The sequence below is a fragment of the Bos grunniens genome, chromosome 12, assembly GCF_055505025.1.
Source record: "Bos grunniens cultivar Pamir isolate PY7600 chromosome 12, Bosgru_T2T1.0, whole genome shotgun sequence".
Lineage (NCBI taxonomy): Eukaryota > Metazoa > Chordata > Mammalia > Artiodactyla > Bovidae > Bos > Bos grunniens.
The window spans coordinates 18091498-18112367 of NC_141176.1; the positions used below are offsets into that span (position 1 = coordinate 18091498).

A 20870-nucleotide genomic window follows, 5' to 3' on the forward strand; every position below is an offset into this window, starting at 1 on the left:
CTCACTTAATGCTTTGAAATGACAGCAAGCTACTCACTAATTTTCAGGTATCCTTACAATTGTTTGCCATATTTATATTTATACCCCTTGACACTTATTATGCTTCTGAGGTCAAAAGAACCATTTCTGATGCTAACCCTCGGATTTAAAAGAGAAATATAGTTCAGTTACCAGCTTACCCAGAGGATTTGTTTCAAGGAAAGACACAGTTACAGAGACTGGTTTTGTAATCAACTTACAGATAATGCAGCTGACATAATCCTGCAAAAGATTTATAGTGAAAAGCATATTCCTGGAACTGGTCTTCAATTTTTGAAAAAAATGACTACCTCTCATAACAAAATACCCTTTCAAATACATGACAGTGGTCATCATGTCCACCCTATCTTTTCTATATCCAGCTAAACTTTTGAAGTACTCTCAGAGATTTTTTCCAGCCCCATGAACACCTGGAACATCTTCTATTTTGTCAGAATCTCTCTCTCTCTCTCTTTCTTTTTTTTTTTGATAAGTTGGCATATGGAATCTTAGTTCCCTGGTCTAGGATCAAACCCATGCCCCCTGCATTGGGAGTGTAGAGTCTTAACCACTGGATCACCAAGGAAATCCTATGAGCATCTCTATTGAATCTTCACATTAGGAACTGAACTGAATAACCCAGAACAAGACACAGAAGAACTTTCTGGCCATGGGATGTGGCCAGTGCCTTCCAAGGTGGTGTGAGCTTTTTTTGGAGATAATACCACACCATTGGCAACTACTTTAAAAATGTCAGAAAATGAACTGCTTTACTTTGAGATGTGAGATTTCACTTACAGTCTCACACATGATCTCCATTTTCTGTAAAGCTACATTTACTGAAGTAGTTATATTATAGGCTACCACTGACCTTGTTGCTGTTTAGTTGCTAAGTCATGTGCGACTCTTTGCAACCCCATGGACTGCAATACAACAGCTTCCATCCTTCACTGTCTCCCAGAGTTTGCTCAAACTCATGTCCATTGAGTCAGTGATGCCATCCAGCCATCTCATTCTCTGTCACTACCTTCTCTTCCTGCCCTCAATCTTTCTCAGCATCAAGGTCTTTTCAAATGAGTCAGCTCTTCCCCTCAGGTGGCCAAAGTATTAGAGTTTCAGCTTCAGCATCAGTCCTTCCAATGAATACCCAGAACTGATCTCCTTTAGGATGGACTGGTTGGATCTCCTTGCAGTCCAAGGGACTCTCAAGAGTCTTCTCCAACACCACAGTTCAAAAGCATCAATTCTTCGGTGCTCAGCTTTCTTTATAGTCCAACTCTCACATCCATACACAACCACTGGAAAAACCATAGCCTTGACTAGACGGACCTTTGTTGGCAAAGTAATGTCTCTGCTTTTGAATATGCTGTCTAGGTCGGTCATAACTTTCCTTCCAAGAAGTAAGCGTCTTTTAATTTCATGGCTGCAATCACCATCTGCAGTGATTTTGGAGCCCCCCAAAAATAAGGTCAGCCATTGTTTCCACTGTTTCCCCATCTATTTGCCATGAAGTGACCGGACCGGATGCCATGATCTTCGTTTTCTGAATGTTGAGCTTCAAGCCAACTTTTTCACTCTCATGATGTACAGAGTACATCATATACATATATGACCGCTGGAAAAACCATAGCTTGAACTATACAGACCTCTGTTGGCAAAGTGATGTCTCTGTTTTGACCTTAAACAAAATCAATTGTAAGAAGTTAATTGCTAATGCTGGACAGGAAATGGTTCTTTTGTTGGCAAGCAGAAAGGTCACTAGATGTCTTGCATAGAAGTAAACTAAAACTGTCTTTCAAATTGGTCGTTTTCTATGACACAGAGAAAGAATGAGAAATGATGTGTACAGCAACTTCCTAGACTGGAAGAAAAATAATGAGCCATGAAAAGCAGGAAAGTCATATAAAATGACACTCACTTTAATTAAGTGACACACTGTGCAAAGACTGGATAAAATAAAAGAGAAGGAAAAGCAACATACCATTTTTGATGCCAACCCCCTGATTTAAGAGGGACAGCTCAATCACTGGCTACCCCAGAGGATTCGCTTCAGGGGAAGATGCAGTTAGAGACATGGGTTTTTTAAGTCAACTAGTGGACAATGTGCCCGACAATAATCCTGCAAAAGATTTATAGTGAGAAGCATGTTCCTGGGAAGAGGGCTCCAATTTAAAAAAAAAAAAATTTAAAACATTCTAATTTCTCTTTTCTCTCTCTCTTTGAATATATCTCAACTATAGTTGTTAAAACTATAGGTTGAAGCAGGACAATTACTCTTTAAAGAAGGGTAGCTTACAAAACAAGAGCTGCTGCTGCTGCTAAGCCGCTTCAGTTGTGTCCGACTCTGTGCGACCCCATAGATAGCAGCCCACCAGGCTCCCCTGTCCCTGGGATTCTCCAGGCAAGAATACTGGAGTGGGTTGCCATTTCCTCCTCCAATGCATGAAGGTGAAAAGTGAAAGTGAAGTCGCTCAGTCGTGTTGGACTCTGAGCAACCCCATGGACTGCAGCCTACAGGGCTCCTCCATCCATGGGATTTTCCAGTCAAGAGTACTGGAGTGGGGTGCCATCGCCTTCTCCGCAAAACAAAAGCACATGGCATGAAAATGAGAATGATTATTGTTAAGCAAGGGTCAGACGCTATGTACTTTCTGACGAAGATGTTGACTGGATGTTCTATGTGTACTCAGTAGTGTCTGCCTCTTTGGGACCCTATGGACTATATAGCCTGCTAGGCTCCTCTGTTCATGGAATTTCCCAGGCAAGAATACTGGAGTGGATTGCCATTTCCTCCTCCAGAGGATCTTCCCATCTCAGGGGTAGAACCCGAAGTCTTCTGCCTCTCCTGCTTTGGCAGGCGGACTCTTTACCCCTGAATCACCTGTGAAGCCCTGACTGGATGTTTGTGTCCTCTCAAAATTCATATGTTGAAATCCTAACCCTCAAAATGATGGCATTTGGAAGCAGGGCCTTTGGGCGGGGCTTAGGTCATGAGGGTGGAACCACTATGAATGGGATTAGACACCCTGGAGCGTTTGCTCTGTGTCCTTGGGAAGACACAAAGAACCAAGAAGAAGATACCCTTACCAAGGTCCTCACCAGACAGTGAATCTGCCAGCATCTTGATCCTGGGCTCCCCAGCCTCCAGAACTGTGAGAAAGAAATGTTTGTTATTTAAGTTGCCAGTCTATGTTATTTTTGTCATAGCAGCCTGAGTTAAGGCATGATAACCAAGTGTGCTATGAAAATGTTCCAGAAGAGAACCATGAGTTAAGTACTCTAACCACAGCCACACCCTTCAGAAATAAAGATAAGTTTCTCACATTATCAGAGGAGCTTCCGTTTAGTATAACTTCATGTGAACTCCCTCTCCCCACAGGTACCCAAAACCACTTTTTTTAGCCTCCATGGATTATCTGAAGCTTAAGAAGAACATTTGTACCTGACTGATTTCAATAAGTGTAATTATAAAGCACACTATTTGACGTAGGTATTAAGCATGAAGTGTATGGTCTATATCCACTCTGAGAGTTCTTGGGCCACTCTTCTTTTTCCCATTATTTTCTCTCCCAAATATCACCATTTGATCACTTTCCACTAGCTCAAAATCACCTCCTGTCTGCTATGGGACTAATCTTCTGGTTGTATGCTTGTATCACAGCTTATTACATACTATTTCTGTTCTCTTGTGTACGTTAAGTGTTAAACAAGGATATTCCCAGTTACATCTCTGAAGTGATAGATTTCAGGCCTACCTGCACATTAGAATCACTTGGGAAGCTTTCTTATAATTAAAGTACCAGGGCTTCAACCTCAGAGATTCTAATTTAATGGAAAGCCCTGACACCAGTAATTCTTAAAAGCTTTTTGGGTAATTCTAATGTGAGCCAAGGTTAAGAATTACTGTGCTAAGGCTTTAACTTACCTGCAAGCTGTGAGGTAAGCCATCAGTAAAAGGTTCTCATGACTTCAGTTACTTTAGGGCAGAGGGAGGGATATTCCTAGGATAGACAGTTTCCAACAGAGTCCCAGAACACCTTCAGAAATAAACAAAATCAAGAATGAAATGTCTCATAAAAGATGATCCTGAAAGGCACATGGGAAAATAAAGGCTAAGAAAACACTGACAAGGAAGAGTTCTGGGGAGGACTAGCTGATCAGATGTTAAAGCAAACTACAAAGCCTCTATAGTCAAATCAGTGTAGTATTGGTACATGAGTAGAAAACAAATCCAAGAAATGGAATGAAAAGCTCCCACACAGATTCAACTACATATAAAAATCAAGCACATGATAAAGACGGGATCTCAAATCACTAAAGCAAAGATAGTCACTTTTAATAAATGAGATTGGGACAATTGGATGGCCATTTGGGAAAAAATTAGATTCAATGCTTATACTAGATAAAAGAATAAATTTAAAAAGGATCAGAGACCCAAAAAAGTGAAACTACACAAGTAAGGGAAGAAAACATGAGTGAATCCTCTCTAACTTCGGAGCAGAGAAAGGTTTTCTAATTGTGACTCAAAATTCAGAGGCAATAAAAGAAAAGATTGGTAAATTTGACTACATAAAGAAAAGAATAAAAACTTTTGCATGGTCAAAAATACTGTAAACAGTCAAAAGACAAATGATAGATTGGGAGTAAATATCTGTAATATATATCAAAGCTAACATCCCCAATTTATCTTTTTAACTTTTTAAATTGAGGGGAAATGTCCAAAAATAAGTCAAATGGGCAAAAGACATGAACAGACAATTCATAAAGGGATTTTAACATAGACTTTGAATAAATGAAAAGATGTTCGCTTACAATAAGTGAAATGCAAAACTTTAAAACTTTACTGAGATAGCATTTATCACCTATCAGTTTGAAAAACAAAATAAAAATGTTGCAGTGCCCTCACTGGACAAGACTGTGGGGAAAACGGGCACTCCCACACATTGCTGATGGAAAAGTAAAGTGAAATAGTCCCCAAGGAGGGAAATTTGGAAATATCTTTAAAAAACTACATCAAACCAGTAATCCCATTTGTGGGAATTTATCCTAAAGATACACCCACAATAGTACCAACATATACGTGCACATGATTATTCATGACCGCATTACTTGTACCTGCAAAATATTGGAAACTTCCTAGATGTCTGAAACAAGGGAATTGGTTGCATACATTATTGTATGTACATCCAAGGGAGTACCATGTAAAGAAGAAAGAGCAATCTCCCTATGAACTGAAGCAATTTCCAAGAGACATGAAGTTACAAACACTTTTTGAGGAACTTCCCTGGTGGGCCAGTGGCTAAGACTCTGTGCTCCTGACGCAGAGGGCCTGAGTTCAATCCCTGGTCAGAGAAGTAGATTCTGCATGACACAATGAAAACCCAGAGTGGCCAGACAAATAAATAAAAGGAAGTATTAAATTTTTTAAAAAATATGTTAGCCTTCATAGGTGAAAAGTAGAAGGGACTTTTCATTGTGCTGGCACTCAAGAACTGTTCGTATCCACTAGTTCACTTTCTATATTTATATTTGTGAGTCCAAGTGGTTACCAGTGAGGAGAGGGAAGGGAAGAGGAGCAGACAGGGGTGTGGGATTAAGAGGTACAAACTACTAATGTATAAAATAGATAAGCAACAAAGAAATATTGTACAGCAACAGGGAATATAGCCATTATTTTGTAATAACTTCAATGGACTATAAGAATATTGAATCGCTATGCTGTACACTTGAAACTAATATAATATCTTAAATCAACTATACTTCAATTTAAAAAAAGAGAGACATTAATAAACATCCTTTGAACTCTGGACTTTACAGGTTTCCAGGAAGCTCAGAGACCCATCAAGAAATTAGTATTAGTCAAATTTGTATTCCCTGTGCCTGCTGAAGAGTCTAGCATTTAACAAACGTTTGTTCAACTCAACTGAATTGCACGTCTTTGGTTATAAGTCACCCAAGTCCTTTTGCGGGATGAAGAGGATAAATAAATGGCAATGTGAAATTTTGTGGGTGAGAAAGAAGTAACTCTACTTCTCAGGAAAAGGAACAGTCCTTCTTAGAAATTCCCTTTTGTAAATCGTAGGTATCACAGTAGTGAAAAAAAGGACGGGGACTTTATCTGATAATGAACTGGCTGGTTTGACTTGTGGAAAATAAACCTCTAGTGCCATCTCTCTGGGTGACTGGGATTTTCACGTGAGAAAAAGCAGCTAATTATTCACTGCTTAATTATAGCACTGTCTTGCCTAGAAATGAGAAAAGTAATATATTGAGCTGTGTTGACCTAAGGCAAGAGCTTATAGGAACATTAAAGTCAATGTAAGGAACAAATCACATTCCCTATAAGTTATATATTGCCCAAACTTGTGTTCTTTGTTTCATCATGGCAGTAATGAGCTACTTGAGTTGTGTTGTTGCTGTTGTTTAGTCACTAAGTCATGTCCAACTGTTTGCAACCCCATGGCCTGTAGCCTGCCAGGCTCTCTGTCCATGGGATTCTCCAGGCAATAATACTGGAGTGGGTAGCCATTTCCTTCTCTATGGGATCTTCCCGACCCAGGGATTGAACCCTCATCTCCTGTGTCTCCTGCATTGGAAGGCAGATTCTCTACCACTAAGCCAGCCACCTGGAAAGCCCAAGCTATTTGAGTTGTTTTTAGTCAGACACAGAAGAGATTTCTTATCCTTGAAAATTAAGGAGTGAAATGTTCATTTGATTTTGTCACCTCTGAGGAGTTCATCTCTCACTCCTTTTCACGAGGTCTGGTGTTCTTCCTATTCCTATACAGCATTAACAGCTTTTCTGGAATGTGATTATAAAGGCACCACACTCTTATACATTTGGTATCTGTGTTCTTAACTAATGCCCATTCTACCTCTGCTATAGTTTACCAAGTAGCCTATTTTCCTTTGGGTGAGTGTTTCTCAGTTTCTTAACTTGGAGCATAAAATCCAGTCCAAATATTGATACATTTCAATTTGATGAATTATGGAGTATGTTTATCTTTGCACCCCAGAGTGTGCAGGTTCAGGGGTTCTTAGAGTCTGTCCCCTGCTCCTGCCAATGATAGAATGCTATAGCTGTGAGGTCATCTACCTTTCCAGAATTTCCCTGGTGCCCGCCAATGCAGGAGACTTGAGTTTAAGCCCTGGGTCATGAAGATGCCCTGGAGGAGGAAACAGCAACCCACTCCAGTATTCTTGACTGCGATATCCCACGGACAGAGGAACCTAGCCTGGCCGGCTATAGTCCATGGGGTCACAAAGAGTTGAATATGACTGAGCAACTCAAGAAGAGCAACAACATCAACCATTCCAGTCTGAGAGATTTTAAAGCCTGAGCATCAGCAGAAGGGAAGAGCCAAAAAAAACAACAGACAGGAAAGATGGGCAAGCAGAAGGGAAGAGGGGAAAGGAAGAACTGAAACAGCACAAGGCTGGTGAGGGGTAGAGGAGTCCTACCAGGAATGGCCCCTGTATGAATTCTCCTATTCAGAAAGGGAATCTGAATTGACTTCTTCCAGCAACTACTATCAAATGACAGAATATTCTACACCCTAACACCACCTTCACTTTAAAACCAGCAACATATAGAGGAAGTGTGTGGAAATATAGTTTGGAAAAACTTGGAATTTGAAGCCAGAAGGCTGGGTTCAGTTCACATTGACCTGACCATGCAAAGATGCAATAGTAATATCAAGGGTTTGTTGGTGTTGTTCAGTTGCTAAGTAGTGTCTGACTCTTTGTGACCGCATGGACTGCAGCACACCAGGCCTCCCTGTCCCTCACTATCTCTTGGAGTTTGCCCAAGTTCATGTCCACTGAGTCAGTGATCCTATCCAACCATCATATCCTCTGCCACCCTCTTCTCCTCTTGACCCCGTGGACTGAAGCCTGCCAGGTTCTCTGTTCATGAGATTTCCCAGGCAAGAATACTGGAGTGGATTTCCATTTCCTCCTCCAGGGGATCTTTCCGACCCAGGGATTGAACCTGCCTCTCCTGCATTGGCAGGTGGATTCTTTACCACTGAGCCACCAAGGAAGAGGGAAAGGAACTATAACAGGCATCGAATGTCAGGAAAGCTGGGTCAGAGGAAGGTGTCAGATATGGCTCCTTATGTGATCTTCTTGGAAGAAAAGCATTAGATTAAAAAGATTCAGATTTATGTCTTCCCCCTTCACAAGAATCTTGGCCCACCAGACACAAAGTAACTCATCACTCAAACCAGTATTTCCATTTCTTGTCAGCCCACACAGTCTTATACATTTGGTGTTAAATATTACAGTTCTTTTCCTCTAGTAGAATCTGAATCATCAGAAAGAGGAAAGTTAAAATTTTCACAATAAACAGTGATGACTTTGACAGTAAATGACTGAAGGGAAATTCCTTTGCCTGTGACATCCTGTGCCATGGTTTCCTACCCCAAATAAAAATTAAATAAAGAGCATGTCTTTAAATGCTAGTTTCATATACACATACATATACATATATTTATGTATATGTGTACATATACATATATGCATGCTAAGTCACTTCAGTCGTGTCCGACTCTGTGCAACCCCATAGACGGCAGCCCACCAAGCTCCCCCATCCCTGGGATTCTCCAGGCAAGAGCACTGGAGTGGGTTGCCATTTCCTTCTCCAGTGCATGAAAGTGAAAAGTGAAAGTGAAGTCACTCAGTTGTGTCTGACCCTCAGCGACCCCATAGACTACAGCCTTCCAGGTTCCTCCGTCCATGGGATTTTCCAGGCAAGAGTACTGGAGTGGGGTGCCATCATACATGTACATAATATATACATACATATATACATATATATACACATACATATATGCTGAACGCGGGAGACCTGGGTTCAATCCCTAGATCGGGAAGATCCCCTGGAGAAGGAAGTGGCAACCCACTCCAGTACTCATGCCTGGAAAATTCCATGGATGGAGAAGCCTGGTGGGCTACAGTCCATGGGGTCACAAAGAGTCGGACACGACTGAGCGACTTCACTTCACTTCACATATATACTGAGGCCATCATAGCTCAGTTGATAAAGAATCAGCCTGCAATGTAGGAGATCCCGGTTCGATTCCTGGGTTGGGAAGATTCACTGGAGAAGGGATAGACTACCCACTCCAGTATTCTTGGGCTTCCCCTTTGTGGCTCAGCCAGTAAAGAATCCACCTGCAATGTGGGAGGCTTGGGTTCAATCCCTGGGTTGGGAAGATCCCCTGCAGAAGGGAAAGGCTACCCACTCCAGTGTTCTGGCCTGGAGAATTCCAATGACTATACAGTCCATGGGGTTGCAAAGAGTTGGACACGACTGAGCGACTTTCGCTCACTTCATATACACACAAGAACACATAAGGAAGTTGGTATGTAAGAAAGACAACATTCCAAAATTGGTGAAATGGATGAAATAGTAAACAAACTGTGTTTGCAAAGTTGGCCAACAATTTAGGGGGAGTAAATATCTGCATTCATAACTCAAGTTCAGACCTTATACCAAAGAAATGAAATTATATTATAAATTAAGTCTTTCAAAATACGTCATGAAAAGCAGAAACCACAAAGACTGTACATTTGAGTATATTAAAAAGTACATATGAGAAAAATACTGTATGATTCCACTTATATGAGGTATCTAAAATAGTCAAACTCACAGGAACAGAGTAGAATTGTGGTTTTCCAGGGGCCGGGGTAGGGGACATGAGCTGCTGTTCAACAGGTGTCAAGTTTCAGTTATACAAGATGAACAAGTTCTAGAGGCTTGCTGAACAACAGGGTACCTACAGTTAAGAATACTATCTATGTATTTAAAATCTTGTTGAAAGGGTAGATTTCCTATTGTGTTCTCACAACAACTTAAAAAAACTACATATGATGAAACATTTGCAGTATATAACAAATGGCTAATCTCAAATATGCAAAAAGTTCTTAAATATCAGTAAGAATGAACAATCACTGGAAAAATAGTCAAGGAGCATGACGTGGAAGTCATATACACAAGCTTCTCCACAAAGGACTAGTAAACAGATGAAAGTCCAGCCAATATTAAACAGGAAGAATCTGGCTTTTGCCCATTTGGAGTTAGGAGCGCACTGTTGTTAAACCTTGGAAAAACCATATGCACTGCAAATGGGAGAGTAACCAGTACAGATTTTCTGCAAAGCAGCTCAGTAACTGCCATGAAAATATTACATAGAGTTATGCTTTGGGCCTTCCTTGGTGGCTCAGTCGGTAAAGAATCTGTCTCCAAGGCAGCAGACCCCAGTTTGATCCCTAGATTGGGAAGATCCCTAGAGAAGGAAATGGCAACCCACTCCAGTATTCTTGCCTGGAGAATCCCATGGACAGAGGAGCCTGGTGGGCTCCAGTCCAAAGGGTGGCAAGAGTTGGACCCGACTGAGAGACTAAACCACCACCAGTTATGCTTTTACACATCTATTCCACCTACAGGTTTTTATCTGAATTAACCACGTGATGAACATATGCACCAGAGCATTCACCTCTGTTATTTATAATGTTAAAACTGCAAACACTGGACTTCCCTCGTGGCTCAGTGGTAAAGAATCCGCTTGCCAATGCAGGAAACACAGGTTCCATTCCTGGTATGGGAAGATCCCATGTGCTGTGGAGCAACTAAACCCGTATGCCACAACTACTGAGTCAGAACTCTAGAGCCTGGGAGCCACAACTGCTGAAAGCCTGAGCACCCTAGGGTCCACGCTCTGAAAAGAGAAGCTACCGCAAAGAGAGGCCCACGCACCACAGCTAGAGGAAAGCTTGTGCAGCAATGAAGACCCAGCAGGGCCATAAATAAATAAATAAAATTATTTTTTAAATGTAGAAAGTAAATGTCAATAATACAAGACTAGGTTATGTAAAACGGTAGTATGTGTATTCTTTTGTGTGTGTAGCCATTGAAAGTGATGCAGACCTATATCGGACACCAGGGAAAGTGGCCTGTAAAAGTATGTAAAAGTATCGGAGAAGGCAATGGCACCCCACTCCAGTACTCTTGCCTGGAAAATCCCAGGGATGGAGGAGCCTGGTAGGCTGCAGTCTATGGGGTCGGTAAGAGTCGGACACGACTGAGCGACTTCACTTTCCCTTTTCACTTTCATGCATTGGAGAAGGAAATGGCAACCCACTCCAGTGTTCTTGCCTGGAGAATCCCAGGGACGGGGGAGCCTGGTGGGCTGCCATCTATGGGGTTGCACAGAGTTGGATACGACTGACGTGACTTAGCAGCATGTAAAAGTATATGTGTGTGTATGTGTGTGTGTACAAATGTTCATATGTAGAGAAGACCAGAGGTAAGTTTACCAAACTGTTAACAAGTCATCTCTGGGATCTGGCTTTGTCATTAATTTTTTACTTGTTTTATACTTTCTGTATTGTTGGGGGTTTTTGTTTTTACAATGAGTGTGTATCATTTTCACTAAACCAAAGGTCTCTTTTTGTAAGAAAATGCTAGTTTTGAAAGGTTGTTGTTGAATCACGTGAAGACACCGGGATTCTTGGCCCCCGGAGGAGAAGAATTCAATCCGGGGCCAGAGACGAGGCTTGATCGCTCAGAGCTTTTGTGTAATAAAGTTTTATTAAAGTATAAAGGAGATAGAGAAAGCTTCTGACAGAGGCATCAGAAGAGGGTAGAAAGAGTACCCGCTTGCTAGTGTTAACAATGAAGTTATATACTCTCCAGTGAATCCAAAGAATGTCTGGAGGTTGTAAAGACCTCATCAGACCTACTCCCATAATTTACATTTTAAGATAACACTGTCTTCAGGCAAGATACATCCTTGTAAAGACCAGGTCTACTCCCATAATTAACATTTTAAGATAACAGAAGGTTGAATCCAAAGACTGTCCTTAGGCAGGATACATTATTGTTATATAATCCTAAGGAATGAGGAGAAAGAAAAAAAGTTTGTCCTTTCTTCCTCCTTGAGAATTCCAGACCCCTCTCTCCTTGGGGACCCCTAGACTTCCTATCAACCTGCCTAGGAAATGACTCTCTCATTCCCCCCTTTTCTTTTAGGAGAATTATGTTGCCTAGGGAAAAGGGGCGTCGTTTTCGTTCCATAACTGTTTCCGAGCTGACAAGGGGCGTTGTCCCTAAATTGGTGAGGCAACATATTCTAATCCTCATATTGAGGATATCTGATCCAGGGGCCCCAAATAGTAGCTGGAGGAAGCTACAGCAGTAGCAGGAGTTTGAGCAACCATTTGTAACTTAAAAGCTTTCATGCAGCTAGAAACAAATCCAGTTATACAATTACAGATGCAGGGAGCAAACAGCAAAAACAAAACAACCAGAATTATTGTAATTAAGACAGTTGTCCACCATGGGGAACTAGTTAATGTCTCCCAAAGTGAGGCAATTGAGGAATCAAAATTAAAAGTCACATTATGTCCATAGTTAGAGTACAAAGTTGCACCAGTCCATTTTAGGGTTGGTAGATGTCATCAGATGAAGAAGAGGCATTGCATGTGATTGTTGTCGAAGGTTATTCACAGACTTGGAGAAAGTCTTTTTCTTGAAGTGGGGATGTCCACCACAGGAAGCCTTCCACTGACGAAGAGGGGAGCTCTCTGCAGACCCAGCAGTTAGACCAATTGTGGAATGCAGCATAGGAGTGAGCCCAGGACAGGAATATATTGTCTTGAGGATACAACAGCAGACTCAGGATATTTGGAGTCAGCAGAAGTAGACTCACATAGATTATCAGGCCCATCCGCTGCCCTTTGTCTAACTCTAGAGCTCGGGTCAGAGCCACAAGCTCCACTAACTGAGCACTGGTTCCTTGGGAGAGAGATTTTGCTTCCAAAACCTGTTCAGTAGTCACCACGGCATAACCTGCTTTACACTTTCCATCCTGAACAAAATAACTGCCATCTGTAAATATTTCCATGTCAGGATTGTCTAATGGGGTATCCTTTAGATCCTCCCGAGCTGCATAGTTTAAAGTTAGGACTTGAGAACAATCATGATCAGGTGTTTCATTTTCCTTCTCAGGAAGGAAAGTGGCAGGATTTAAATTTACACAAACTTTAAGCTTAGTTACTGGTCCTTCTAACAACAATGACTGATACTTAAGAAGCCTACTGTCTGTCATCCAAATATTAACCTTAGAATTTAAGATTCCACTCACATCATGAGAAGTCAGTACAGTAAGGTTTCGTCCATTAATTATTTTTAAAGCTTCAGACGCTAATAAAGCCGCTGCCCCAATTACTCTTAGGCAGTGGGGCCACCCACGTGAAACTACATCTAATTCTCTGCTTAGATAAGCAATAGGTTGCTGATGAGGCCCTCGGGGTTGTGTCAAAACTCCCAATGCCACACCTTTTCTTTCAGTGACAAACAAATCAAATTCTGACCCTGTGGGCAAGCTCAGAGCTGGAGCTAGCAGGAGAGCAGTCTGAAGAACCTTAAAAGCCTTTTGAGTTTCTGGAGACCAAACCAGTTTGTCGGTTTGGGCCTGCTGAGTTTCAGCTATAAGTTTATATAAAGGCCGGGCAAGTTCCCGGAATCCAAATTCGACAGTAACCTGTGATTCCCCAAAATCCTCTCAATTGTCTTAAAGTCATAGGTAGGGGGTGATTTAGTATAGGTTTAATTCTCTCAGGGCCTATGGCCCTAGTCCCTTCTGATATGATTAGGCCCAGATATCTAACCGATTGTTGACAAAGCTGAGCCTTTTCTCTTGATGCCTTGTAACCACAGCCTGCCAGAAAGTTTAAGAAATCTTCTGAGGCTCGCGAACAAGCTTCCTCTGTCTCAGCACAGAGCAAAATATCATCTACATATTGTAACACCACTGCTTCAGAGCTATTAAAATTTTGTAGATCCCGTGAGAAACTGTCCGAATAAGTGAGGACTGTCACGAAATCCCTGGGGCAAAACTGTCCAGGTTAACTGAGAAGCTGGCTGCGTAGGGTCTTCAAAGGCAAATAGGAATTGACTTTCTTCCGCCAAAGGCGCTGAATAGAAGGCATCCTTTAAATCAATTACAGAGAAATATTTGGCCCGTTCAGGAATTTCAGACAATAGAGTATAAGGATTAGGCACCACGGGGTGTAAAGGAACTACAGCCTCATTTATTATTCGTAAATCTTGAACTAGTCTCCATTTACCATTCGATTTCTTTATACCCAAAATAGGAGTGTTGCAAGGACTGTTACAGGGAATTAATAGTCCCTGCTCCTTTAAATTTTCGATGATGGGTTTTAACCCTTCTTTAACTTCAGGTTTCAGTGGATACTGCTTCTTATGTGGAAATACGTGTGGGTCTCTGAGCTTAACAACTACAGGAATAGCATTTTGTGCTCGACCCACAGATTTTCCATCAGCCCATACTCTAGGATTTACATTTTGTTCAACTAAAGGGAGAGAAAGGGAGGGCTCCATATTCATGAAAACAGAGGCATGGACCTTGCTCAGTATATCCCTTCCCAAAAGGGGTGAGGGAGATTCTGGCACGATCAGAAACTCGTGTGAAAACAGCACAGAATCCCAGTTGCAAGATAAAGAATAACTGAAATAATACCTTTTGGCTCGTCCAGACAGTCCCATTACGGAAGCGGATCGGGAAGAAAGTGGGCCAGGGGCTTCAGTAAGCACAGAATAAGTTGCCCCAGTATCTAAAAGGAAATCGACGGATTGGCCCCCCCAAACTATTAATACCCGGGGTTCCTCAGGTGTAATTAGGATGGGAGCTTGTGTGGGGACCCCCGGGCACCTTCAGTCCTGATTGTCTTGAGAGTCCAACCCGGGAGACCTACGCCTCTGGGGGCAGTCTCTCTTCCAGTGTGGTCCTTTGCAGACCAGACATGGAGCCGGGGGCGGCTTAGATGCCTGAGAGCAATCACGCCTGAGGTGCCCCTCCTTTCTACAGTAGTAGCAAGCCCATCCCTTTTCACCTGGGCCCCTCTGGGCATTTTTCTCAGGCTGTTTAAGAATTCCAGACCCCTCTCTCCTTGGGGACCCCTAGACTTCCTATCAACCTGCCTAGGAAATGACTCTCTCAGTTTCATCAAGCACATAATATCAAAAACAGAATGAAAGGATGCTTCCTGCTTTTGGAGTTCATCAGAGAAATAATCATGCAATATTCAAGGTTTGTCTCCAGTTTCCTTCGTATGAAACGTCCACCCCATCAACCTGGAGCATGCTGCCTGCACACGCAAGATCTCAAGTGGTGGTCAAGTAACTCCTACTAAAATGTTGATAATGTCAGGGCTCAGTTAGCATCATGAAACTCAGGGTACTCCTGGCCCTTTCATTGCATTCCCCTCTAATTCGCTAAACAGATAAATTTCTACATAAAAGTCAACTAAATTCTAGGGCATAAAGAAGTCATGTGGCTTTTTTGATGAATTGCAATTGCTTCAGAGATTTACAAAGCTATATCACAATGTTCACTAGAAACTATTCAGTTAAGCCTCTCAACCCTAGATGTTTGCTTACATCCTACTTCCAATTCGTGTGTTTACATTCTCACAAACTGGATGTGACTGAGCTTCTCTCAGTCCTACTGAAATTGTGATCTGTGTGGACTAATGCTGATCCATGAACAGTTCACAAACCTCAAAGGCAGAAGCAGATATTTTAGGGTAAGCATTTAGAAACCCTTATAACAATTTGAAAGAGCAATTTTATGCTGTTGAGTCAAAAATAAGTAAAAGATTCAGGGCTCATACTTTGCATGCTTTTTAAAATTTTATTTCTTTAGTAATAGTTTTTATTATTAATAGTGTGCTATAAAAGAATCAGTCCGTGATAGATTAAAAAGGTATAAATTTCTAATTTTTAAAAAAAGCTCCTTCACCTCAGTTTAAGGGGTGAAACTCATTTCCAGCAGTCTGAATATATTAGCATATAAATTTCCCATTGCTGCCATAACAAATGACCACCAATTTTAGCAGCTTAAAACAACACAAATTTATTATCTCCCAGTTCTATGGGTCAAAAGTCCCAGTGGGCTTTTCTGGTTTCTCTGCTCAGTCTCACAAAACTGAAATTAAGGTGTCAGCCAGCTACGTACACTTTCATTAGGAATGCATCCAACTGTTAGCAAAATCCAATTCCTTTTGCTGTGGACTGAGCCCTTTCCTCACGGACTGTCAGCTGAGGACCATCTTCAGTTAAAGGCTCCTCTCCAGTCCTTGTGCCCTGAATTCTTCTCATGTCTGGAATTCTCAGCTTCCCCTTTGAATGCATCTCTCTTGCTTCCAGTTGGAGGCCGTTCTCTGCTTTTAAGGGCTTGAGTGACTGGGCCTTGCTACGGATCGAGTATCTGTGCCCCCCAAAATTCATATACTGAAACTTAATGCCCAATATGATAGTCTTAGGAAGTGCTCCTAGGTCCTTAGGTCTTTAGGAGGTGCTCAGGTCTTCAGTGGAGAGCCCCTAGGAACTAAAGGATTAGTGCTCTTATAAAAGGAACCCCACAGAGCTCCCTCACCCCTTCCAACATGTGAGGACATGGGGAGAAGGTATCAACTAAGAACCAGGAAACAGGCTCTCACCAGACACTGAATCTACTGGTGCCTTGATCTTAGACTTCCCAGCTTCTAGAGCTGTGAGAAACACTTTTCTGTTGTTTATAAGCCACGTAGCCCATGGCATTTCACTATAGAAGCCTAAATGGACTAAAAGAGGCCCACAGGGATAATCCTGGATAATCTTCCTCTTTTAAAAGCCACAGCCTTAATCTCATCTGCAAAGTCCCTTTGTAATGTGACACAGGCACAGTTAGAGGGATTAGGATGTGGGCTTCTACGAGGGGCTATTGTTCTGCTGACCACAGACAGGGCAAGGTGAAGTCCAGGAGACCTCACATATTTGTTCTTGAAGCAGAGAACCAAAAGGCTAAAATGAAAGGAATAAAGTATAATGAAGGAATGACAGACAATGGAGGTGACTGTGGAGGACACATGGAACTCCTCCAGGAAGCTGACTGACCGGATCCTGACAAGCTGGACCCTAACAGTCTTGTGTCTCCAAGATGGCTGCTTACTGAGCAGTTTGCTGCCGCTGCACCATCAGTGGAATCGTCAAGTGAAGGAAGGCAAATGGGGGTGTCTCCCCTTGACTACCTTAAGGGCACACAGGACGCAGGAATACAGCAATGTACACACACGATTGAAACAAGTGAAAAATGGAAAGAAGCTGGTTATGCGTGAAGAAACAAAGAGTTGTCCATGATCTTACCTCCTTATGAGGCAAAGCTGTAAGAAAGCCCTTCAAAGTCTTCAGAGCAGAAAAAGATGCTGTCAGAGCCGGCTGTTTGAAAAGGAGAACAAAGACGGCCACAACCTCAATTCCGAGAACATTCAGACAGTAAGGCAAATCCTGGTGCTCAAGGACACTCGGCTTTATCTCGTTCTCTCCTGCATCACTGCAGACAAGCCTTCACTGCCCAGTTCTCTCCTCTCCAGGCTGTCACTTAGATGCCAACTTTTACATCATTATTATTTTATCCCTTCACGTTCACCACTTCGTTTTAAATCAAACATGAAACAAAAATTGATTTCGCAACCTTTCATCTTTCCTCATTTTATATTGCAAACCTCTAAATCTCATTTCAGGTTATCACCACACGATAAATTACATACATCTGAAAATTGATTTTTCCAAAGGTCTTTTCTCACCCTTTACGTTTCAACATGACCAAAGAGCATGATTCTAATTACAGCCCGGCACACCTGACCCATAGCCGACTAACATTTACGCCCATGATTTTTAACTTTTCTTTAAATAGAATTCTCAGCCAGGCAAAGGACTCACTAAACAGCTCACTAAAATGTGAATAGCTTCAATGTCCTGCTGGAGTTGTGAGTGTCGCTTCTCTCTTTTTGATTTTTGCTTGTTTTCTCCCTTAGCATGTGTGGGTTTTTTAAATCCCATCTGCTACAAAGCACCAGTATCTATCAAGCTTACTGCTCTAGATTCTATAGCTATAAACTTGATATAATCAAAATTGGCTATATTCTATGGAGAAACTGGAGAAGTTTATATGGTTCAGTTCAGTTCAGTTCAGTCACTCAGTCGTGTCCAACTCTTTGCGACCCCATGAATTGCAGCACACCAGGCCTCCCTCTCCATCAGCATCTCCTGGAGTTCACTCAAACTCACGTCCATCGAGTCGGAGATGCCATCCAGCCATCTCATCCTCTGTCGTCCCCTTCTCCTCCTGCTCCCAATCCCTCCCAGCATCAGAGTCTTTTCCAATGAGTCAACTCTTCACATGAGGCCAAAGCACTGAAGCTTTAGCATCATTCCTTCGAAAGAACACCCAGGGCTATCTCCTTGAGAATGGACTGGTTGGATCTCCTTGCAGCCCAAGGGACTCTCAAGAGTCTTCTCCAATACCACAGTTCAAAAGCATCAATTCTTCGGCGCTCAGATTTCTTTCTTTACAGTCCAACTCTCACATCCATACATAACCATTGGAAAAACCATAGCCTGGACTAGACGGACCTTTGTAGGCAATGTAATGTCTCTGCTTTTGAATATGCTATCTAGGTTGGTCATAACTTTCCTTCCAAGGAATAAGCGTCTTTTAATTTCATGGCTGCAATCACCATCTGCAGTGACTTTGGAGCCCAAAAAAATAGTCTGACACTGTTTCCACTGTTCCCCCATCTATTTCCCATAAAGTGATGGGACCAGATGCCATGATCTTCGTTTTCTGAATGTTGAGCTTTAAGCCAACTTTTAGATCCATATAATTGTAACTTAAAAGAATTCAAATATTAAGGTAGGTTTTCTTTCCACATGAAGCAAGTAGGGCTGTAGGGAAGGAAGCCTCAAGACTGAGTAGAGAACATTGATGAGTGTCACAGGCGCATCGCACTTAACTATACTTGACTTCATTGTGTTTCACAGAGTCCGTGAGTTTTACAAGTTTAAGGTTTGTGGCACCCGTGCCTATGGGTGCCATTTTTCCAACAGCATTCGCTCCCTTAGCATCTCTGTGTCACATTATGGAATTCTTGCAATATATCAAACTCTTTCATTTTTATTATATGTCTTAATGATCTGTGATCAGTGATCTTTGAAGTCACTAATATGACTCATGGAGGGCTCAGATAATGGTCTGTATTTTTTAGCAATAAAAATTTGTTGTTTTTATTAATTTTTTGATGTGGACCCTTTTTAAAGTCTTTATTAAATTTGTTACAATATTGCTTCTGTTTCATGTTTTGGTTTTTTGGCCACGAGGCATGTGGGATCTTAGCTCCCCAGTTCAGTTCAGTCGCTCAGTCATATCCGACTCTTTGCAACCCCATGAACCACAGCACACCAGGCCTCCCTATCCATCACCAACTCCCGGAGTCCACCCAAACCCATGTCCATTGAGTCAGTGATGCCATCCAGCCATCTCATCCTCTGTCCTCCCCTTCTCCTCCTGCCCTCAATCTTTCCCAGCATCAGGGTCTTTTCAAATGAGTCAGCTCTTTGCATCAGGTGGCCAAAGTATTGGAGTTTCAGATCAAACCCACACCCCCTGAAATGGAAGGTGAAGTATTAACCACTGGACCACCAGGGAAGTCCCTGCAGTAAAAGTTTCTTAAATGAAGGTATGTACGTTGGTTTTTAGACATAATGCTATTGCACACATAAAACCACAGCATATCTTGGGAAAACAAAAAATTAGTATGACTCCCTTTATTAGATATTGGCTTTATTGCAGTATTCTAGAACCAAACCCACATTATCTCCAAGGTGTGCCTGTATGTGTGCTTGGGGGATGAGGAAGGAGGGTGTATAAGTAGACACCAGTCAGTTATCTCCACTCTCTCTTCTCCACAGAACTGACTTCTTTCCCCACCATTACATTATAATCATTCTTATCAAGATTAGTTATAGCCTGCCGATTCAATCCCACTAGTTTTTGTCCGGTTACCTGACTTCTCAGCTGTAACTGATACTATCAGTGTCCACCATTCAAGCAGGGTTTGAACATTAGCAGCCAAGGCACTCTCCTCTCAGTGGTCCAAGCCTCAGAACTCTTCCAAGATCCTAGATGCTGGCCGCACTCACCTTCTGTGATGGTCCACACTGTCTGTAGAATGTTCTTCTCTCTGAATAAATCCACTTCTTACCTGTCAAAAAAAAAAAAAAAGAAAGATCCTAGATGCTCATTACATCTCAGTCTGAGCAGCTATGGATCTCTGAACTCAGCATCCACGGTTTGCTTTCAGTACCCAGCATACATTGTGATTTAAAATATGTCAACAAACTCCTTGATATTTCCCTCTTCAAGAATGGAGATGAATTCCCTTCTTGTAGACTGAACTTAGTGATTCTTTTTTTCTTAAGGTCTTTTAAAAATATATATATTTATTTATTTAGCTGTGCTGGGTCTTGGTTGCAGCACCCGGAATCTGTTAATCTTTGTTGCGACATGCGTGTGGCATGAGAACTTAGTTGTGACGTGTGGGATCTAGTTCCCTAACCGGGGATGGAACCTGGAGCCCCTGTGTTGGAAGCTCAGAGTCTTAGCCATTGACCACCAGGGAAATCTCTGGACTTACTGATTCATTTCTAATGGTGTGTCACAGAAGGGACAATGAGATGAGAACACAAATATCTGAGGTTAGAACACAAAAGGCAGGGCAACTTCCTTCTTGTTCCCTTGGATCACACACTCCGGAGGCGGCCAGCTGCCCTGTCACAAGGACAGTCAAGCAGCCCCGAAGACAGGCTGACACGGGGAGAAATGGAGGCCAACGGCCATGAGCGGGGGCCATCGTGGAAGCAGTCCTCAAACCTGCAAGGAAGTGCATCACCAGGACCACCACCCAGATAAACTATTTCCAAATTTCTGACACATACAAACTGTGAG

The 20870-nt window shown here is 42.1% G+C and overlaps 1 long non-coding RNA gene across 1 annotated transcript; it reads right to left on the reverse strand.

The window, feature by feature from the left end:
- Positions 1-491: 491 nt before the first annotated feature.
- Positions 492-20128, reverse strand: LOC147361439 (uncharacterized). Its single transcript, XR_015137916.1, has 3 exons — positions 20066-20128; positions 3944-4055; positions 492-3168 (listed from the first exon to the last, which is right to left on the reverse strand). It is a non-coding gene; the product is annotated as an uncharacterized LOC147361439 (long non-coding RNA).
- Positions 20129-20870: the final 742 nt, after the last annotated feature.